The 22,158-nt window shown below is 34.6% G+C and overlaps 1 pseudogene; it reads left to right on the top strand.

The window, feature by feature from the left end:
• The first annotated feature begins 18,659 nt into the window (after nucleotides 1-18,659).
• LOC149140063 (small ribosomal subunit protein eS25x pseudogene) lies at nucleotides 18,660-18,986 on the top strand (annotated as a pseudogene).
• The last annotated feature ends 3,172 nt before the right edge of the window (nucleotides 18,987-22,158 follow it).

Here is a 22,158-nt window from a genome sequence, read left to right as displayed (position 1 = left end):
AGTGATCTCATAAGTATAAAATGGACTCAAAAGTCTACATCAGACCCTATCCAATGAAAATTTATCTGGAAGAGTTTTACAATGATATGTGGAAGTCCAAAAATGGTTTCCTGGATCAAAAGATATGATCTGCCAAAGTCCAGGGATATGAAGCCTAAGGAAGGAATATCAAAACCCTAAAGTTTGAGATATTGGAGATCAACATATCGGGCATATCAGATATCAAAACCATAGAAATCGGGACATCGGAACATGGGATATAGAAACATTAGATAATTAGGGCAGATGGAATATTGAAGGTCATATTGGAATATCAAAATATTGGAGGATTGGGACATCAGAGTATTGGAACTTCTTTGTTGGAAATAATACTGAGAGGGGGGGGGGGGGGTGGTGAATCAGTATTATCAGATTAGTAAAACCTTTCCAATTTCATACTCAGAAACATATACGCTACTTCAATTAAGTGAACCCGCATGTACACACTATTGTATCTAATGCAACTAGCGTATATCTAGAGATCTTATAATTCAGTTAGCTTAATCTTCAGTAAATGCATCAGAACATTATTAAGCATATTAACAGTAAACAGGTGCAGTATAACAGAACAGAACGTCACACAAAAGCCACACACATGAACACCATGATATAAGGTGGAAACCCAATGTGGGTGAAAACCACCTGCTGCAAGTCGTCTCTTTCTTTCTTTAATAAGAAACTTCAGTTTACAATCTTTTGTACTGGTGCAGCCTTATACCAGTACGCAGGCTACAACCTGCAGAGGGCTACAACCCTCTCTCATTTTCCAACTACTTCTGGAAGGGAGCTACAACCCCCTCAGCTCTTGTACTAGCTGATCCATTTACTAGTACGTAGGTGCTGACCCTACAACCTTCTTTCCTTCAGGGACCACGTTTCATCAATTTTCAGACTGGATCCAAGAGTACAAAACAAACATTACTGCAATACAATCATCAACTTATACTTGCATCATAATTCATTAAACAACCCAATACTGAATCACTGAAACCCTGTCATCAAGAACACAGAACCCAAACCAGAGCCCAAAACTCTGCAACAACCACCAGAATCAATATCAACCTGAAATATCAGATCTTATTATGCATACGCTACTTCACTGTACCAAAACCGCGTGTATACGTGCTTTCTCCAAAGGCAACCCGCGTGCAGATCTAGAAATAATTACTTATGCCTTCGCTGTCAGATCCGACCCTTGCCAAGCGTCCCGAACAGATAAACAGTAATACCAGATCTTCTCACTTCGTCAGACACACAATGCATGCTTCCACTTGCCTAATGATCTTCTCCTTATATAGCCTTAGGCCCTTTACAATACCACGGTCCAAAACCATAGTAACACAATACCATCAGCTTCAAAAACTAGGGATCAACACGTCTGTCGAGACACCATGGTCCAAAACTATAGGCACAACTTCCAAGGAATAACTGCCATGGACCAAAGATAGGCTTTCCACATACACGCTCTTTTACTGAAGCCAACCTGCGTGTACACGCGACTTGGTATATAGCGAACCTGCGTATACGCGACTTGGTATATAGTGAACCTGCTTGTATACGCAACTTAGGCTTAATGAACCTGCGTGTATGAACTTTCTTGGCCTGCTGTACTAAGATCTGTCTTCTGATTAAGTTGCCATCACCTGTACCAACCTCTGAGTGAGTTGCCATCAAGGACAACACTTGTATCATAATGCCAACAATCTCCCCCTTTGGACTTGATGTCAACCACCACACCAAGTCACTCTCCCCCTTTGACATCAAGGGCAAAGGTCGGACCAAGATATTTTCTTCTTTGGTATACCTTCTGCTGTCCATACTGCTGTCCATACTCTCCCTGAGTACATGCTGAAGTTTCTGATTTGGCTCCCCCTTTGTTTATGCCAAAGTGTACCATTCTATCCATGCTCCCCCTGAGCAGATGCAGGTTCTAAGACCAGCCATTCAGATCTGTACCATAAGCATCAGTCTGCAATACTATTCCTTTGATCAAACAACAAGATGTATCAGCAACTTCTAACCATAATGCCAACAATAAATTATTTGAAGTATATGCTCCCCCTGAGTGTGAGCCAACCATTTCCTGAGTCTGTTATGCTCCCCCTGAGCCTGAGCCAACCATGACTGAACCTGGGTCTGTTTTGCTGCCTTTTCTTCATATACGCGACTTTGCAGCCTGTAACTCACGTATATACGCGACTTGTCTTCATTATATCAGCGTATGCAAGGAATACTGAAATTCATCACTTTCAGATTCCCTTGTGTCTGTTAAGTCGGCTGACTGAGTTATGCCACACTTTTCTGTCTCTGTCTTCTTCAATTCCTGGAACTGTGATGATGTATGGTCCTCTTGTTTTGAATTTTGAAATCTGCTCCTGCATTCCCTTGCTTTATGTCCATATTTGTTGCATGTATAACATCTTACATATTTCATGTTCCTTCTATCACAATCAATTGCTTTGTGTCCATACGCATTGCAGGCAAAGCAATATCCTCTGAAATACCTGGGATGCAATGATCTTTTGTAATGGTCTTGAACCATTCTACTTCTACATCTGGCTGCAACATGTCCAAGATTATGACATACATGACATTCAACATTATTCAGTGGAGGAGATAATCGTCTATCACGTCCATATTTAGGATTAAAGGATCTTCCTTAAGGAATTTCTTTCCTTGGTTGTTCCTTGTTGAGCATTTCAGGTTTCTCCTTAGAATTTCTTGCCTCACCTTGTGAACTAGATTCACCTTCAACATATTCATGAAAACCAAGACCAATTTTGATAGCAGGAGACCTTTGGCTATTAAGAATATCATCCAAGACTTTAGTACTATCTTGAAATCGTAAAAGCTTATCCTTTTCTTCTAGTTTACCTTTCAAGATATTTACCTCAACTTGATGTTGTTCTTCCTTTTTCAGATACTGATTCCTTAGGTCTTCTTCAGCTTTTCTTCCTTCTTCCACTTGTCGCTTTAGTTTGATCACTTCATGTTCATGATCTTCAAGAGCTTCTCTGTTCTGTTCTCTTGATTTTTTAAGATCTTCTTTTAGAGAGAGGATCTTTGATTCAAGCCTTTGAATAGTTATGCTCTGATCCTTTACTACATCCTGCAATTGCTCCCTTACCCTGGTTACTGTCTCCAATTGTTCATTTAATTTGGTAACTTCTTCAGTTTCTGCATTCTTCTTTTCATGTGCCATGAGACTTTTAATATCTTTGCTATTATTGGATGAAGCATTCTTCTTTTCATGTGCCATGAGACTTCTAATATCTTCACTATCATTGAATGAACTTGTAATATGGGTATAATAGCTTCTACCATCTTCTTCAGATATCTTTCCTTTGTTATGAGGGCATCTAGCAGCATAGTGACCAACTCTACCACATAGAAAACATTTGAAAGGTAGATTACCTTTGAACCGTCCAGTTCCCCGTTCAAGATTCTTGACAAAATTTACCTCATCTTCTTCCTCTGACACTTCGAATGCGGCTTCTGGTGGTACCTCTTGTCGCATTTCAAAAGTAGTTAAGATCCCGTGAAGCTGTGACATGGTGATTTTCTGCACATTCTCCTTTTCTTCTATGGCAGACACTTTAGAATCAAATTTAGCAGACAGGGATCTCAAAACCTTTTCAACTAAGACAACTTCCTCAAATTCTTCACCCAGATCCCTCATACAGTTCACAATCTCATCCATACGCAGGAAATAATTAGCTATGCTTTCATTACTATGCATCTTAAGAGTTTCATACCAGATTCTGAGAGTTTGAAGCTTTTCTCTTTTTACCTGATCATCTCCTTCGTAGCTTGTGACAATTTTGTCCCATATTTCCTTAGCTAATTTGAAATGCATGATCTTCATAAATTATGATTGTGTCAAACTACTCAATAGGACAGTAACAGCTTTGGCATTGAGCTCATATTGCTTTTTCTCTGCTGGATCTGTAGGAGTTGCTGATGGGAATTTGTATCCTCCTTCTACGATTCCCCAAATTTATGCTCCAAGTGATTGTAGATATGCAGTGGTTCTTATCTTCTAGTGAGTAAAATTGTTCCCGTCAAAGACTGGTGGCCTGATGTGTGCCTCTCTTTCTGGATTAGCCATTCTGATGGATCTTTTCCTTCAAGCGATCAAGCTTCCTCTGAAGGACCTGCTCTGATACCAATTGTTGGAAATAATACTGAGAGGGGGGGGGGGGGGTGAATCAGTATTATGAGATCAATAAAACCTTTCCAATTTCATACTCAGAAACATATACGCTACTTCAATTAAGTGAACCCGCGTGTACACGCTACTGTGTCTAATGCAACTAGCGTATATCTAGAGATCTTATAATTCAGTTAGCTTAATCTTCAGTAAATGCATCAGAACATTATTAAGCATATTAACAGTAAACCGGTGCAGTATAACAGAATAGAACGTCACACAAAAGCCACACACATGAACACCATGATAGAAGGTGGAAATCCAATGTGGGTGAAAACCACCTGCTGCAAGTCGTCTCTTTCTTTCTTTAATAAGAAACTTTAGTTTACAATCTTTTGTACTGGTGCAGCCTTATACCAGTACGCAGGCTACAACCTGCAGAGGGCTACAACCCTCTCTCGTTTTCCAACTACTTCTGGAAGGGAGCTACAACCCCCTCAGCTCTTGTTCTAGCTGATCCATTTACTAGTACGTAGGTGCTAACCCTACAACCTTCTTTCCTTCAGGGACCACGTTTCATCAATTTTCAGACTGGATCCAAGAGTACAAAACAAACATTACTGCAATACAATCATCAACTTATACTTGCATCATAATTCATTAAACAACCCAATACTGAATCACTGAAACCCTGTCATCAAGAACAGAGAACCCAAACCAGAACCCAGAACTCTACAACAACCACCAGAATCAATATCAACCTGAAATATCAGATCTTATTATGCATACGCTACTTCACTGTACCAAAACCGCGTGTATACGCGCTTTCTCCAAAGGCAACCCGCGTGAAGATCTAGAAATAATTACTTATGCCTTCGCTGTCAGATCCGACCCTTGCCAAGCGTCCCGAACAGATAAACAGTAATACCAGATCTTCTCACTTCGTCAGAAACACAATGCATGCTTCCACTTGCCTAATGATCTTCTCCTTATACAGCCTTAGACCCTTTACAATACCACGGTCCAAAACCATAGTAACACAATACCATCAGCTTCAAAAACTAGGGATCAACACGTCCGTCGAGACACCATGGTCCAAAACTATAGGCACAACTTCCAAGGAATAACCGCCACGGACCAAAGATAGGTTTTCCACATACACGCTCTTTTACTAAAGCCAACCTGCGTGTACATGCGACTTGGTATATAGCGAACCTGCGTATACGCGACTTGGTATATAGTGAACCTGCTTGTATACACAACTTGGGCTTAATGAACCTGCGTGTATGAACTTTCTTGGCCTGTTGTACGAAGATCTGTCTTCTGATTAAGTTGCCATCACCTGTACCAACCTTTGAGTGAGTTGCCATCAAGGACAACACTTGTATCATAATGCCAACATTCTTAACTCAGTACTCTAAGATGCTATGATGTCTAGCAGTTCTAGTAATATTAAAAGTGTCGAGGAATTTCAAAGAAGATTAACAAAGAATTCAGCTACAAAACCAAAGTTTGTTGGGCCCTCTTCTCTCTCCTCTAGGAGGACACATGGCAACATAAGATTGGCTCCGAGAAGCTACAGTTTCATCCGATGTCAGCATGACGTGGCAGTACCCCATGACATGTAGCAGGCTGATTCAACTATATTAGGTGCCCTGATGTTCCAGATCTGAGTGACATGTGTCATCACTATGAAGTTTCCATGTGTGATGATGACATCATATCAGATAGTGGAGACCCCACAAATTCAATTAAGATGATTTCAGAAAAGTTATGATGAAAGAGGCTTCTAATATTAGGATGGAACTTGGTAATGAAAATCCAAAGAACCAAGGGTGGAGAGTTGTTATTAAAAGAAGATTAAAGCACCTAAAAGTTAAGCCACAGGTCACAACTCTCGGTCCTATGGAGGAGAAATGCTCAAGGAGATAAACGTGTGAGGAGCTAAGGACACGGACACTGAGAAATATGGTCATGTTCATCCTCTGGGAAGTTATGATGTGGAGTTTGTTTGATGAAACAATACAACGATTTAAAATATGTATGCGTCTACAGCTGTGAAATTGAATGCAAGAACAAAGGATTTGATAGTTTAAAGAGGCTAAACCTACAGAAGACTCTGTAACAAGAAATCGACAAAACTTCTGGTAGAGACAAAATCGGGAGAATGAAGGAAGTAACTGGTTGCTTCGCATGCATGAATGGTTGTGATAAATGAGAAGAGAGTGGTCACCTATGTGAGCTATCAATATCTATGGAATGATAAATGAGAATGGGACTCTTAGAGGAGTGTGTAGGTCACCTGAGAATTAATTTCTTAGCATGGATCTCTACGCAGTTAGATGATAAAGGACTGCAACGTATATCTCTATTTTTGCACTGCGACAAGAAATTACCCAGAGACGCAACAATAGCAAGGGAATCCATGCCTAAGTATAGTTGGGTAGCTAAAGGATAGAAAACAAAGAATGCCTTGCAAAAGAGTGTTTCACAGGAACAAAACCATAGTCGACAATGAAAAAAGTGGGGAATCGAGCATATTGTGAGAGCGTTGTATTGTGAGTTGGGTGCATTGAGATAGAGAATTCGAAGAACTAAGGATGACACTATGTTATACAGTACCAAGTGCAATGCGAGTTTTCAGTGGAGAATTACAAGGGTAGTGTTCTAGAGGAGACAGTAGAGAGCCCTTGACATAGGAGGAATAACGTAGAGGAAGTGTTGTCATGAGCAATAAGAGATGACCTTCTGCAAGTGAGCTGAGAAGACAAAGTCCATAAGTTGAATCTAAAAACAACCATTGTTGGTATTTTAATTGTATTATTGTATGCTTTTGTTTTCAGTTTGAAAATAGTATGAAATAGTAGAATAGTCGCAAAAGTAGGTTGGTATCTACATACTGAAGAGGTTGGTGTCTCTTGGCGAGTTGGTGCTTTCTAATCAAAGGGGGTCGGTGCCTCCTATGAGTTGGTGCTCAGAAACGAACATATGTAATTAAGTGGTTGGTTAATTTACATCATAAAGAAACAAAACAATTGGTGTTTTTTTTCCCTCTGGGTTTCCACGTGAAAAACATTGTGTCAAATGTGTGTTACTCATGTGATTGTTGTTTGAAAATGTTTGTTTGAAATATTGTTGGTTTTCTACTTTTGTGAATGAATTCTCTCACAAGTAAAATAATATAAGAAGAGATTGTAAGCATAATAAGAAAAAGTCAAGAGTTTCTTAATTATTGATTCACCCCCCTCTCAACGATTCCTTATTTCAACATAAGTTTGTGCTACAAGAAAATATAGCATGCACTAATTTTTTTTCCTTGAAATGCCTATATGTTTAATAGAAGAAAAATCTAGCACATGTTAGATTTGTTTTACCTTGCAATGTTGATGTTTATGCTAGCAACAAATATAGCATGCACTAGATTTATTTCTAGCATAAAAAGAAACATTGCAAGGTAAAACAAATCTACCATGTACTAGATTTTTTTCTAGCACAAGGTAAAATAAATCTACATGCAATACATTTTTTTACCTTGCAATGCTTGTGTTTGCGCTAAAACCAAATCGAACACCTTGCAATCCTTTTGTTTTTCTAAAAAGATGTGTACTATAATTGTTTTATCCTACAATATTTTATTTTTTTATATAAACAAATCTAGCATACGCTATATTTGTTTTACCCTACAATGCTTTTGTTTATATTAGAAACAAATGTAGCACATGTTAAATTTGTTTTACCCTACAATGCTTGTCATTATGCTAGAAACAAATCTACCATGCACTAGATTTTATTTACCTTAGAAGGCTTGTTTTTGTGCTAGAAACAAATATAACATGTGCACTAGATTAGTTTTTACCCTGAAGTTCTTTTGTTTGTGCTAGAAGGAATTATATTGTGCATTATATTTGGTTTACCTCGCAATGATTTTTCTTGTACTAAAAACAAATCTAATATGGGATACATTTGTTTTACTTCACAATGTTTGTGTTTGTGCTATAAGGAAATCTATCAAGAGCTTGATTTGTTTTACTTTGTAACTATTTTATTTGTACTAGAAACAAATCTTGTGTGTCCTATATTTTTGTTACCTTCCAATGCATTTTTTTTTCTAGAAGAAAATATAAGATGTGCTAGATTTGTTTCACCTTACAATGCTTGTCTTTCTATTATAAACAAATCTTGACTCTGCTAGATTTGTTTTACCTTGCAATGCTTCCATTTGTGCTAGAAAAAAATATGGTCTCTGTTAGATTTGTTTTACCTTACATTTCTTGTGTTTGTGCTAAAAGAAAATCTACCGTGATCTAGATATGCTTTACTTTGTCATACTTGTATGTGTGCTAGAAATAGATCTAACACATGCTAGATTTGTTTTAGCTCGCAACGCTTCTGTTTGTTGTAGAAGCTTCCATTCTATGTGTTTCTGCTAAAATTAAATATACCTTGTGATATATTTGCTTTACCTTACAATGATTGTGTTTGTGCTACTGTGATACACTAGTTTGACTTTACAATGCTTTTGTTTGTGCTACAACAAGATATAGCATGTGCTAGATTCGTTTTAACTCACAATCCTTGTGTTTGTGCTAGAAACAAATCTAGAATCTAGATTCGTTTTAACTCACAATACTTGTTTTTGTGTCATAGAGAAATCTAGCACGTTCTATATGTGTTTTATCTTGCAATTATTTTGTTTGTGATAGAAGGACATCTATTTGTTTTACAATGTCATATAGTGTTTTATTAAAATTTGACAGAACTTATTAATCTAATCATTTATATTGTAATATAAATAATATATAAAACCACCATACCAGCTGAAGGAGGAATTGTTTTTGTGTCACTTATTTTTCATTTTCTCTTCACTGCTTTACTTGGACTTTCAAATACATTCGATTCAAAAATTTATGAAAACAATTGTAGAAAACATGAAATATGAAATATTAATAAATAACCCCTCAATACATTATTTACATTTACATGTAGAATAATAGATAAGCACATGTGTTATGTAACCTAAATAACAATATAATGATATATTGCAATTCATTCCATTTGAAATTGCATAATATAATATTTTCTAACTATTTGTAAATGAGTATAAACTAGAATTGAAAATGTCATACCAACTACAAGAGAGTTGTCTTGTGTCATGTTTGATTTCATTTTCTTCCTTGATGCTTTCTTTGGAATCTCACTAGCACTATAGTCTTTAGAATCTGAAAACATTTGTAAAGAAATATAAGACAATTTCAAATGAATTAAAAAAATCACAAGTTAAAAGATAATATAAATTCATCTTTTAGAACATCTCATTTCACACATATGCATAAGAACAAGGAATTTCAAACCATAAGAAATTTCACTACAAGAAAATCATAGCTTGAATTCATTAATCAATATTAATTTATTCCCATAATTCCTAACCATTTGCAGCAAAGTATAAGCTAATTTTAAAAATTTCCATATTATCAAGAGGAGTTTGGTGATATATTTCATGAAATTTCTTCTCCCTTAGATGTCTCCTTTGAATTTTCTTTGGATTCATAATCCATTATTACTGATTTTGTTCTTTTATGAAACTTTTCCCAAATTTTAAAATTATTGAATAAAATATGATTTATAAATACTATCATTGCTTTCATCGTTAAACTTATAATGAAATAAATAAGAACTATAAAAATGTTACAAGGCCAAAGAAATCTAGTATATGCTAAATTTCCTTCTTGCATTAACAAAACCACATTGCATGGTGAAACACATCTAGTGCACGCTCGATTCATTTTATCGTGCAATGGATGTGTCTATGTTATGAACAAATCTTGCATGCACTAGATTGGATTAACTTGCAATGCTTGTGTTTATGTGAGAATGGAATCATGTGTGTGTTAGATTTGTTTTACTTTGCAATGTTGATGTTTGTGGAAAGAGTAAATTTTGGAATTTTACACACTCAATTCCACAATTTTCAGAAACAAATGTATACAACTTTAGATACCAAATATTAATAAATAACCTATTAATACATTATTTTCATTTACATGCTCAAGAACATAGAACCACATGTTATGCAATCTTACTACCCACATAATGATATATTGAAATTGATTGAGTTTGAAATAGCATAATAGAATATTGTCTAATTATTTATAAATGAGTATAAACTAGATATGAAAATGTCATACCATCTACAAGAGAGTTGTGTTGTGTCATATTTGATTTCAATTACTTGCATAATGCAATGTTTTTGTCTTTGTGCTTAAAACAAATCTAGCACACGCTAGATTTTGTATACCCCACAATTCTTTGGTTTGTGCTAGAAAGAAATTTGGCACGCACTAGATTTATTTTACCCTACAATGCTTGTGTTTGTGATGGAAACAAATCTTGTGAATGCAAGACTTATTTTACCTTGTAATGCTTGCATTTGTGATGGAAGCAAATCTAGCTTACATTAGATTTATTATAGCTTGCAATGTTTGTGTTTGTGTTAGAAACAAATCTAATTTGCATGATAAATTTGTTTTATCATGTAATGCTTGTGTTTTTTGTTTTCTTTTACCCTGAAATGCTCTTGTATTTTTCCTTACACTAGATTTGTTTCACCCTACAATGTTTGTCTTTGTGCTAGAAACAAATCTAACAAGCACTAGATTTGTTTGACCTTGTAATGCTTGTTTGTGCTATAAATAAATATATTATGTACTAGATTTATTTTACAGCACGTTATATTTTCTTTACACTATAATGCTTTTGTTTTCGTTAGAAGGAAATATAGGGTGTGCTAAATTTGTTTTACCTTGCAATTCTTATTTTTATGCTAAAAAAAAATCTAGAGCACACTAGATTTGTTTTACCTTGTAATGCATGTGTTTATGTTAGAAGGAAATCTAAGACATGCTATATTTATCTTAATTTTTGATGTTGGTTTTCTTGCTATAAAAAAATCTAGCGCATGCCAGATTTATTTCTATCCTTGCAATGCTTTTGTGTTTGTGCTAAAAACAAATTGAGGGTGCGCTAGATTTCTTTTACCATGCAATGCTTGTGTTTGTTCTGCAAACAAATCTAATGTATGCTAGATTTGTTTTACCTTGCAATTCTTGTGTTTGTGCTGGAAACAAGTCTAGTGCATGCTAGATTTGATTTACCTTGTAATGCTTGCATTTGTGTTCGAAACAAATATAAAATGCACTAGGTTCATTTTACCTTGCAATGCTTGTGTTTGTGCTTTTGTTTTACCCTACAATTCTCTTGTGTTTTTCCTTACAATAGATACTTTTTACTCTACAATGTTTGTCTTTGTGCTAGAAACAAATCTAAAGGGCACTAGATTTTTTTGACCCTAAAATGCTTGTGTTTGTGCTATAAAGAAATATAGCACATGCTAGATTTTTTTTACCATACAAAACTTTTGTTTGAGCTAAAAATAAATCTAGAACTTGATTAATTTTTTTTACCTTACAATGATTTTTCTTTTGTGATAGAAGAGATCCAATTTGTGTTAGATTTGTTTTATCTTGCAGTGCTGATTTTTGTGCTAGAAGGAAATCTAGCCCATGCTATCTTTCTTTTACCATGCAATGATTGTGTTTTTGATAGAAGAAAATCTCACATGTACTGTATTTGGTTTACCCTACAATTCTTTTGTTTTTCTACAAGGAAATGTAGGATGAACTCGATTTATTTTTCCTTGCAATGCTTGTGTTTGTGCTAGAAATAAATCTTGCACATGCTAGATTTTTTTTATCTTGCAATGCTTATGTATATGCTAAAAGAAAATATAACACATGTTATATTTATTTTATTTTTGATGTTCACATTTGTGCTATAAACAAATCTAGTGCATGCTAGATTTGTTTCTAGACTTACAATTTTTTTTTTGTTGCTTAGAACAAATTGAGGGTGTGCTATATTTTTTTCCTTGAAATGCTTGTGTTTGTAATGGAAACAAATATAACACATGTTACATTTGTTTTACCTTGCAATGCTTGCATTTTTTCCTGAATAAAAATATCAAACACTAGATTTGTTTTACCTTGCAATGCTTGTGTTTGTGCTAGAAGGAAATCTATTTGTTTTACATTGTCATATAGTGTTTTATTAAAATTTGATGGGACCAACTTATCTAATAATTTTTAATATATTATATATAATATATAAAACCACCATACTAGTTGAAGGAGGCATTGTTTGTGTATCACTTGTTTTTCATTTTCTCTTCATTACTTTACCTGGAATTGTAGATACACTTGATTCCACAATTTCCAAAAATAATTGTAGCAAACATGAAATATGAAATATTAATAAATAACCTCTTAATACATTATTTGCATTTATATGCACATGAATAAAGAAGCACATATGTTATGAAATCTTACTAACAAACATAATGATCTATAGAAATTCATTTGGTTTGAAATTGCAATGTGTGTGATTATGCTAAAAGGAAATCTAAGATGTGTTATATTTATTTTAATTTTTGGTGTTGGTGTTTGTGCTATCAACAAATATACCATGTGCTAGATTATTTTTAGCCCTCCAATGCTTTTTTTATTGTGTTAAAAACAAATTAAAGGTGCACTAAATTTGCTTTAAATTTAAATGCTTGTGTTTGTGTTGTAAAATTCTAGCATGCACTAGATTCGTTTTACCTTGCAATGTTTTTGTTTGTGCTCAAAAGAAGTCTAGTGTGAATTAGATTTTTTTTACCTTGAAATGCTTTTGATTGTTAGGTGTTACATTTGTTTTATATTTCAATGCATGCATTTATGATGGAAAAAACTTAACACATGCTAGATTTGTTTTACCTTGAAATACTTGTTCTTGAATCTTTTTTTTACCCTGCAACGCTCTTTTGTTTTTCCTTACACTAGAATTCTTTTACTCAACAACCCTTGTCTTTGTGCTAGAAACAAATCGAGGGGCACAAGATTAGGTTGGCGGTGCACTGCTTGTGTTTGTGCTATAAAGAAATATATCACACCCTAGATTTGTTTAACTCTACAAAACTTTTGTTTGTGCTAAAAATAAATATAATGTGTGATAAATTTCATTTACCCTACAATGAGTTTGCTTTTCTCATAGAAACAAACCTAGCTTGTACTGGATTTGTTTTATCTTCCAATGCTTCTTTTTTTTGTTAGAAGGAAATCTAGCATAAGATTGTTTTATTTTACCATGAAATGCTTGTACTATTTGTGATAGAAACAAATATAAAACTTATGAGCTTTGGTTCGCCCAATGTTGTTGTTTGTGCTCGAAATAAATCTAGCACATGGTAGATTTGTTTTACCTTGCAATGCTTGTATATGTTCTCGAAACAAATCTAACATAGGCTAAATTTGTTTTAGCCTATATCTTTTGTGTTTGGGCTGGAAATAAGTCTATTGGGTGTTAGATCTATTTTAGCTCCTTGTATTTGTGCTAGAAACAAATATAACACATGATATATTTGTTTTACCTTGCAATACCTGGATTTGTGCTCTAAAAAAATTCAACACATGATAGATTTGTTTTACTTTGTAATGCTTGTGTTTTCTTTTTTGTTTTCCCTTGCAATTCTCTTGCATTTTTCCTTACAATAGATTTGTTTTACTCTACAATGCTTATCTTTGTGCTATAAACAACTCTAGTAGGCACTAGATTTGTTTAACCCTACAATGCTTGTGTTTGTGGTGTAAAGAAATATAGCACATGCTAAATTTTATTTACCATACAAAACATTTGTTTCTAATAAAAAGAAATATAGGACATGCCGTCAGCTTTTTCATTTGTGATAAAAACAAATATAAGGCAAGCTACAAGTATTTTACCTTGCAATGTTTCTTTTTTTGCAAGAAGGAAATATAGTGCATGTTAATTTCCTTTTACCATGCAATGCTTGTATTTGTGGTAGAAACAAATATAGACTTTACTAGATTTGTTTCACTCTAAAATGCTTGTGTTTCTGGTACAAGGAAATTTAGGGTGAGCTAGATTTACTTTACCTAGAAATGCTTGCTTTTCTCTTGGAAATAAATCTAGCACATCCTATATTTGTTTTACCTTGGAATGAATATGTAGATTTGTTTCTCGCCATCTGATGCTTTTTTGTTTGTTCTGAAAACAAATCTAGCCCTGAAAACAAATCTAGCATGGGCTAGATTTGCTTTACCTTGAAATGCTTGTGTTATGCTGGAAATAATCTAGTATGCACTAGATTTGTTCTACCTTGGATGCTTATCATAGATACTTGTGTTTGTTATATCTTGCAATTCTTGCATTTTTGTTGCAAACAAATCTAGACCATGCTATATTTCTTTTACACTATTACTTTTGTTTTACCATGCAATGCTCTTTTTCTTTACTTACACCATATTTTTTTCACCCTAAAATGATTATGTTTGTGTGAGAAACAAATCTAGTAGTAGCTATATTTATTTGACCCTATAATGCTTGTGTTTGTGGTAGAAACAAATATAGTATGCACTAGATTTGTTTTACCCTGCAATGCTTTGGTTTGTGCTAAATGAAAAACATCATAAAAAAAATAACATTAACCTCTAGGGAAGAAGAGGAAATCTTGTTAAAGGGTCTATTGGGTGAGTTTGTAAAAGCATAGGACAAGGTGAATGTATTCTATCATAGTGAAAGTATTATCCATTTGGCTATTAATTAGTACCAATCATATTTCTAATAAATACCATTTTGTGAGATAGGTTATTGATGGAGGTAGAGAAGCTCCTAAGAAAGTCCATACTATAGAAAATTGTGCATACATGTTTATAAACTAGTACTATTAAAGAAGTTACAGTGGCTCTTGACTTCTATTGGTTTACATAAAAGGTGATGGATGGGTTTTGGAAATGTATGAGGTAAATTGTTTTCAAGCTGTATATTATTGGAATATTGAGAGCAATTACAAGAGGAAAAATTTTTATAGTAAAAACCAAATTTACCTAAAGTGAAAATTTGGCATCTTATGTAACAATGGAATTTCATGTAATGTTAAATACATGATATATCTATGTAGGCTTGAAAGCTAAATTTAAATTATTTTTTTATGGATTTTATGGGAATAATATAATATTTACCTTTGAGAAATAATAATACAAATACCTTTCCCCATGGATGTTTCATTGGCATATTGTCAAAGTTTCACCATGTAAATCACTGTCTTGTTGAATGTTGTTCTCTTATTTTGTTTTATCATTTCCATTATTTATTCCTAACTAATTTGTGCTACAAATTCATATGAATTTGTGGGCTCAAGTTTCCTAAACAATTATTTCATCATTTACATGGTATATATAATTCCTAATTAAGTATTTGAAAACTATATTAAGGATTGTTTCTTGTTTTGATGATATATTAGCTAACATGACAAGTCTTGGGAAAATTGCTTGTGCATGCTTTCATTTTGTCAATATACAAGGCTCTCAATGTGATATGGAATTATGAAGGGAACAAAATGGAATACAAATTTATAAGAAAAGAAAATAGATATATTAGAACTTGGCATTCATATGTGATTGAGTAGTTTTTTTTTTTTTTTTTATTGCTTTTTTGAATCAATGCTTATCATACTTGGTGTTGGATTCATATTTGTCTATTAAATCCACTTAGTTTATCATAGGCAAAGTAACTCTAAGAAGAGTATGTTACATCCAGTAGTTCTCTAGCTCTCTAGCGATGTTTTCAATTGTCACAGTAATTGATTATTAACACAAATATGCATGCACATAAAAACAACTATTTCCACTCACACCTATGGAAGTCATAAGAGTGAGTTTAACTACACATAAATATTACATCATATTGAAAAATCCAAAAAAAATAATAAAATAAAAAAACAAAAAAAACATGGTCATATTCTTACATGCTCATGAGCATGATCTCTTATTGAAATTAAGTATGTTCTTTTAATCTCAACATAAAGAGATAAGCCCTTCCCTACACTGCCACTTGCATTATTGACCATTTGTGCTACATTTGATGTGCCTTATGTCCAATCCCATTAGGTTATGACATCAACTACTTCTTTATTGCAAATTGTAACTTTCATAGTAGTGCCTACACTTCACATGTTCCATATAATAACACATTCTTTCCATTTTGGTATCCATGTCATACACTTTGAAGGCCTAGAAATCCTCCTATAGACTTTGATGTTACAAAATTGGGCCTAATTCTTCTCTCCCTTCGTCCAACTTCTACCAGATCTTGAGAAAGATCCTAAAAATATTTATATCCCTTTACAATAGCATATGATTATTGTCCTAAATTCCTTGCTGCCTACTACGATGCTATTGATAATGATGTCACAAAGTTGGACCTTATTCTTCTCTCTCTTGATCCAACTTCCAGCAATATCTTTAGAAGGATCCTAAAAATATTTGTATTTCTTTACAATGGCATATGGTTATTTTATCAAATTCCCTAGTGCCTACTACTATGTTAATGTTTTCCTTTTTTTTCCAATATTGTGAGTTTTTGACCACTTAACAAATTGGTGACAATGATATTTCCATGGATGCATTTATCTTTGAATTAATATATGTGTTCTTCATCATTCTAGCAAATATATCTACATGTACACATGGATAAATTCTTGGATAACCACAAAAATATAGAATAGTCTCATTATCATAATTAATTTGTTCATAGGATTCTGCCATAGTTCCTCAATGGCACTATAGATTCATGGTAGGATTCACAGAATGACGCTGAAAAGAAACAAATACTTTGGTGTCTGTTGATGAAAAAACCACTAACAAGCAACAAATACTTGACTAGAGCTATGATGATTATGTAGGTCATCATGATATTAGACACCAGGGTGGTGATGCTTCACCCTCACACTTTCAATTTGGACCTATCATCAACCATAAGTGTGAGAGAAAATTAGTCTCAGACGAATAATAATGTGCTAATCAAGTGCATGATTTATTTTGTGGTGTTGTGCTTCAACATCAGAATCAAATCCCCTACTTTAGAGATGTCTCATAATGGCCTTAAGATATACTCACATTATGGAGGTTGAATTGGTCGTTGAGCACAATGGATGTTGGTGAAGACAGATTTGGAAGAAAGAATTTAAGGGAACATTATGGGTAATGTTAACAAAAAAGTAGTGTAAACAATAGGTAGCAGATCAACATGGAAGCTTACCAGACTAATTAAGAAGTGAATCTCTTAATTAGTCATGCAAGGGTGAAGCCAAGTCCTTAAGCCATCTTCATATTGCCTGAAAGTCATTTGGAAATTTGAAGAAACATGAATTTCACTAAAGTTGATGGGCCAAATGGATATAGGAATGAAGGTGGTGGAATTTCTAATAAAAATGATGTTTCTAAGCTGGATCATGGGAAAATCTATAAATGGGACCCTTTGAAGCTCTAGCTGGATGCACGCTGGAAGAAAGTGCTAGAATATACTCCCACATTCTACACTGTGGTTTGAGGCTGGCTTTGCCTCAAGTTGTGGAGTAAAAACGATTCAGAGACCCTTTCATCTTGATGTTTGCTCTGGGGTACTTCAAACCTAGTTGTGAAATGTTGGACTGGAAGCTTCGATTCCCATGGGAAGCTACTATTTTCTCCACATGTTCGGACTTTATTCGTCAGTATGCCCTTGGAATTTTGGAATGGAGAACCTTTAAGAACATCGCAAGATTGGTTGAACATTTTCTTCCCAAAAAACGATTTCTGGAGTAATCTGCATAAGACAATGGCAAGGCTTTTTGGGTGGCTTGATTTAAGTAAGCCTACCAGATTTAATGGACCTGAAATTGAGATTGTATGGACTTCTCGAAGCTACCCCTTTAATGTTATACATTACATGAAATAGGATATTTATGGTGGAAATGTAAAATCCGATATCAAAAGTCGAAACTCAAAGGTAATGGAATGAGTAAAAATAGCTGAGAGGCGTTAGAGACTTTTGTTACAAACGATGAAGCTGTGAAAACTGAAGATTGTCAAAGTCCCTCTATAAGGAGAATGATTGACGTACATTACATGAAGTAGGATATTTATGGTAGAAATGTAAAATCCGATATCGAAAGTTAGAACTCAAGTAGAATCGAATGAGTAAAAATACTTTGACAGACATTGGAGACTTTTGTTACAAATGATGATGCTGTCAAAGCTGAATATTGGCAAATTCCCTGAATAAGGAGAATGATTGACGTGTAATATCTTGTCGTTGATTTCAATAGGTGTGAAAGAGTACTGATATTACCGATATGATAAAGATTATGTAGAATACTTATCATTATAACATTTCTATCCTTTAATCCTATAGGTGTTATTAATAACGAGGTTACTTTGATTGCAATAGGTCTTATTAGTATAAGCTTGACCTTTATTGATATGAGTGAGTGTCGTAACATTGATAGTATTGACTAGGCTCTAAAGGCTTAAGCTTTATGACACAATTGTAGAATAAAGAGAATGATAAACCCTTTATCATAACCGGGGGAGGGAAAATGGCATCGGAGAAGGACAAGGCTCCTCCCCCATCCTCTAATCTTGCCAAGTATGGCGGTGGGATACGGAAGAAGAATAAATGAAGCAAAGGAAATAAAAAGGAGAAGGTGAAGAATCTGGTGTTATTTGGGTAGGCCACTTATGATAAGCTTATCTCTGAAGTTCCTAAATACAGGCTCATCACCCCTTCCATTTTGTAAGACAGCCTAAGGATTAATGTTTCACTTTCCAGAAAGGCTATCAAGGATCTAATAACACAAGTTTCAATCAGGATTATTTCTGATCAGTCAAGTCAGTAGATTTACACCAGAGCAACTAACACATGAAGTGCATTTTTTTTTAATGTTTGTATGACGGTTGGAATTCCTAATTTTTAAAGTAGACATATAAGCCAAAGTTTGTAGTTAAAATGTGCCATCTCTTAGGTTAGTGACATAAAAGTGTAGACAATATTTGTGAAATACCTTAAATTTGGATGAGTGCTTATCATGTCTTTTTCATCATCGTTGTTCTTGATACAGTTATTTTAAATATTTCATTAAGATTCAATTGTTTAATTTCATCTGTGGGATGCATGTTTTCCTTGTCGAAGCCATTATCGCAGTTAGATTAGGTTAAAATATACGGTAAGCAAAACAGAATTAGATTGGCGTCGTTATACGCACTTTGTACTCCTAGAAAGTAATCCAAGGGCGAAGACCTCCACTACACGTATTTATGGAGGAATTTAAAGAATTTGAGAGTCCCTTTGTATTCTAGTTCCAGGCGCCAACCTAACACAACTTTGGTGCAAGATGAGGAGAAAACGGGGGAAGGCTTAACCATATTAGCAGAGAAGTGAAATCGAGTTGAAAGAAAGCTTCATGTTTCTCTTTCAAAGTTCAAAGCACCGAAGGGAAGTAATTAACCATTAGGAGGGTTCATAGAGCGGGAAAATCTCGGAATAAAATTGCCTTCTGATTTTTCGCCCATCAAAGTAAGATGGGATCGGCGTTCCAAATAACAAGAAGTTCTCATAATAGTATTTTTTGTTTATAAACCTATTCCCATTCTACCACAACGAAATGTGTGTTTAGGATCCAAAACCATTTATATCCCATTTGAATTTTGTTAAATTCAAATTTCTCTTCCGTTGATGTCGAGGACTTCTTAGAAAAAAATACAATAGTAGGATGGGACCTGTTATCACAAAATCAGGTCCTGGAAGGTGCAGACCAGGAAGACCTTATGTAACTCTTTCAAACCTACTTTACGCTGAGGCTTAGCCTCCTCAACCTGAGAGAGCTCTCTCAAAGGTTAATGATCTTGATAAAGATTAGATGGCTAACTCTATGAAACAAGTGAAAAATATGAATGGTTGAAACACATTAAACAACTATCCATTGGGCTTATGGAGTCAACAACACTTCAATATAACAATGAACTCAACCTTACATGGAAGTCAGGGCATTTAGCATTTAAACATTCAGAACATAAACTCATATGGGACCACACAGTTTATAAATGTATACAGGAAGTCAGAGCACATTCAGTGAATTCTGAGTGATTATACATCCATACCACTGTAAGAATTAAGAAAAGGACAACATCACATATTCTGAACATAAAAAATCCTTCATGAATCCTGAGAAGTAAAATCAAGCATGTATTACTGAAAATGAGTCTTACATAGGCCAAATACCAGCTTTTGCATAAAATTTCCCACCCTGATTACATTAGATCTTCTTCTATATATAGAGCTCTTTACATAACTGAGATTCCTCCTCCAGCATGAGGGAAATTCGAATTCATCCTACTATGACACCTATTGATACATAAAACTAATTATTAAATGCAAATGACACCTAACTAGCAGTCCTAGAGACTTAATACAACTAGGAGTGTAACTCCTTATCATGATTCAACAACCTTATCTAAGCATTTAAAGCATTATTTGACAACTTGCAACCTCAAGAAGTCGAATTTGATGAAGCCTCCCACGTGGTCACCCAACTGCTGATGACAAACCCTAGAAATTAGGGAACATGTTTCACTGTTTTTAGGTTTAGATCCTTGAAAATTGGCACGTGGGACAGAGCCTTTATCTCTTCATCCATGACACATTTTACGAAACTGAAGGAGGTTTTTGTAGCCCATGTTGTTCAGAACAAAAACCTCTCCTGGTTTTTTAAAACATTTCTCCAGCTGTCTGGAAACTGTCCTTGAAAAACACGTGGCAAACAGGAAAAATCTGTTTTCTGAAAGTAGGGTCTCAATGAAAGCTTAGTATCTCCCAACTGAAAACACTTATGAAGAAATTGAGATAGGTTATTGTAGTAGGAGAGTTGATGAAGATAAACCTCCTTCAGAATTCCAAAATACCCTTTCATGTAACCAGAAACTAATTTTGAAAAAACAGGTGTAAAAGAGAGAAATATGCCTGTGGAAAACTTGCACCTACAGCAGTTTCGTAGCGCAAGTTTGATCATAAATTCCTCCCACCTCAGAATGTATTTGAAGAAAATAAAAGAGGTTTTTGTATTTTGGTATGTTAGGAATAAAAGCCTTTTTCAGTTTTCAAAATTAAGTTTTCAGCTGCTCAGAACCCCTTCTGGAAATTTACTAGTAAACGCAGAAAGCAGAGTTTTTTCTGCTGAAACAGGCTGCTACAGGGGTTTCGTAGCGCGCTACGAAAACTCCTAGTTCAGTGATTTCGTAGCTACTTTCAAAATTTCTCCAAAAAGATGTGAGATATGACTTACAAACACCTGGTAAAACTTCTAAAACATGGAATGAGGCTGTCAAACATTATTTGGAAAAGAGATATGATCTTAAAAGACTTCTAACCTTATGACCTAACCCTTAAAGCATGAAATGACCTAGAGACCCTTTAACACCATGACTTGACCATGACTGATACAAGAATTGAGAAACCATGTATGTTGTCCAAATTTTTTTTAAGGAAGTTTTACAGTGATAACAGTGGCTCCACTAGGGATAGTGTGCCCTTGTGGTACATTAAGAACCTGTAGCTCCAGTGCCGCTATCCATCATCTAGAAGAAAACTCTGAACTTCTGCCCAATCTGCTCCTCAAGCCTTGAATAATTTTTTGTAAGAAGAATTCAAACTGCACCTACTGACATAGATGCTCAGTCAACCTACCCTGAGCTTATTTGCATTTTCCTACCTACCTACTAGCTCCAATTTCCACTTTAGGTCAAGCAACATGATATTTCCAATAAAGCCAATCAATTGTTCTTTCTGATATTGGAGGCTCTTGACTGCATTCAACCTCAAAATAACTATGATAGTGAGATGACCAAATCAACTTATAATGTACCTAATCTTCATAATGCAAATGAAAATGAAATACTGGTGTGCAAAGCTTTGCTATGTATTCACTTATAGGGTCAAAGAAGACATGATTATTTTGATGACCATCATAACACTATAAATCCTCAGACAACTGATTCTCAACCACACAAGACCCCTTTGATGTGCTATCCAACTGCCTTTCT

This window comes from Pinus tabuliformis, chromosome X (genome assembly GCF_031772625.1).
Source record: "Pinus tabuliformis cultivar Carrire ecotype Pingquan chromosome X, CPIR1, whole genome shotgun sequence".
Taxonomy (NCBI): domain Eukaryota; kingdom Viridiplantae; phylum Streptophyta; class Pinopsida; order Pinales; family Pinaceae; genus Pinus; species Pinus tabuliformis.
Note: the sequence above shows the minus strand (reverse complement) of the source record. Positions and strands in the feature narration are given on the sequence as shown.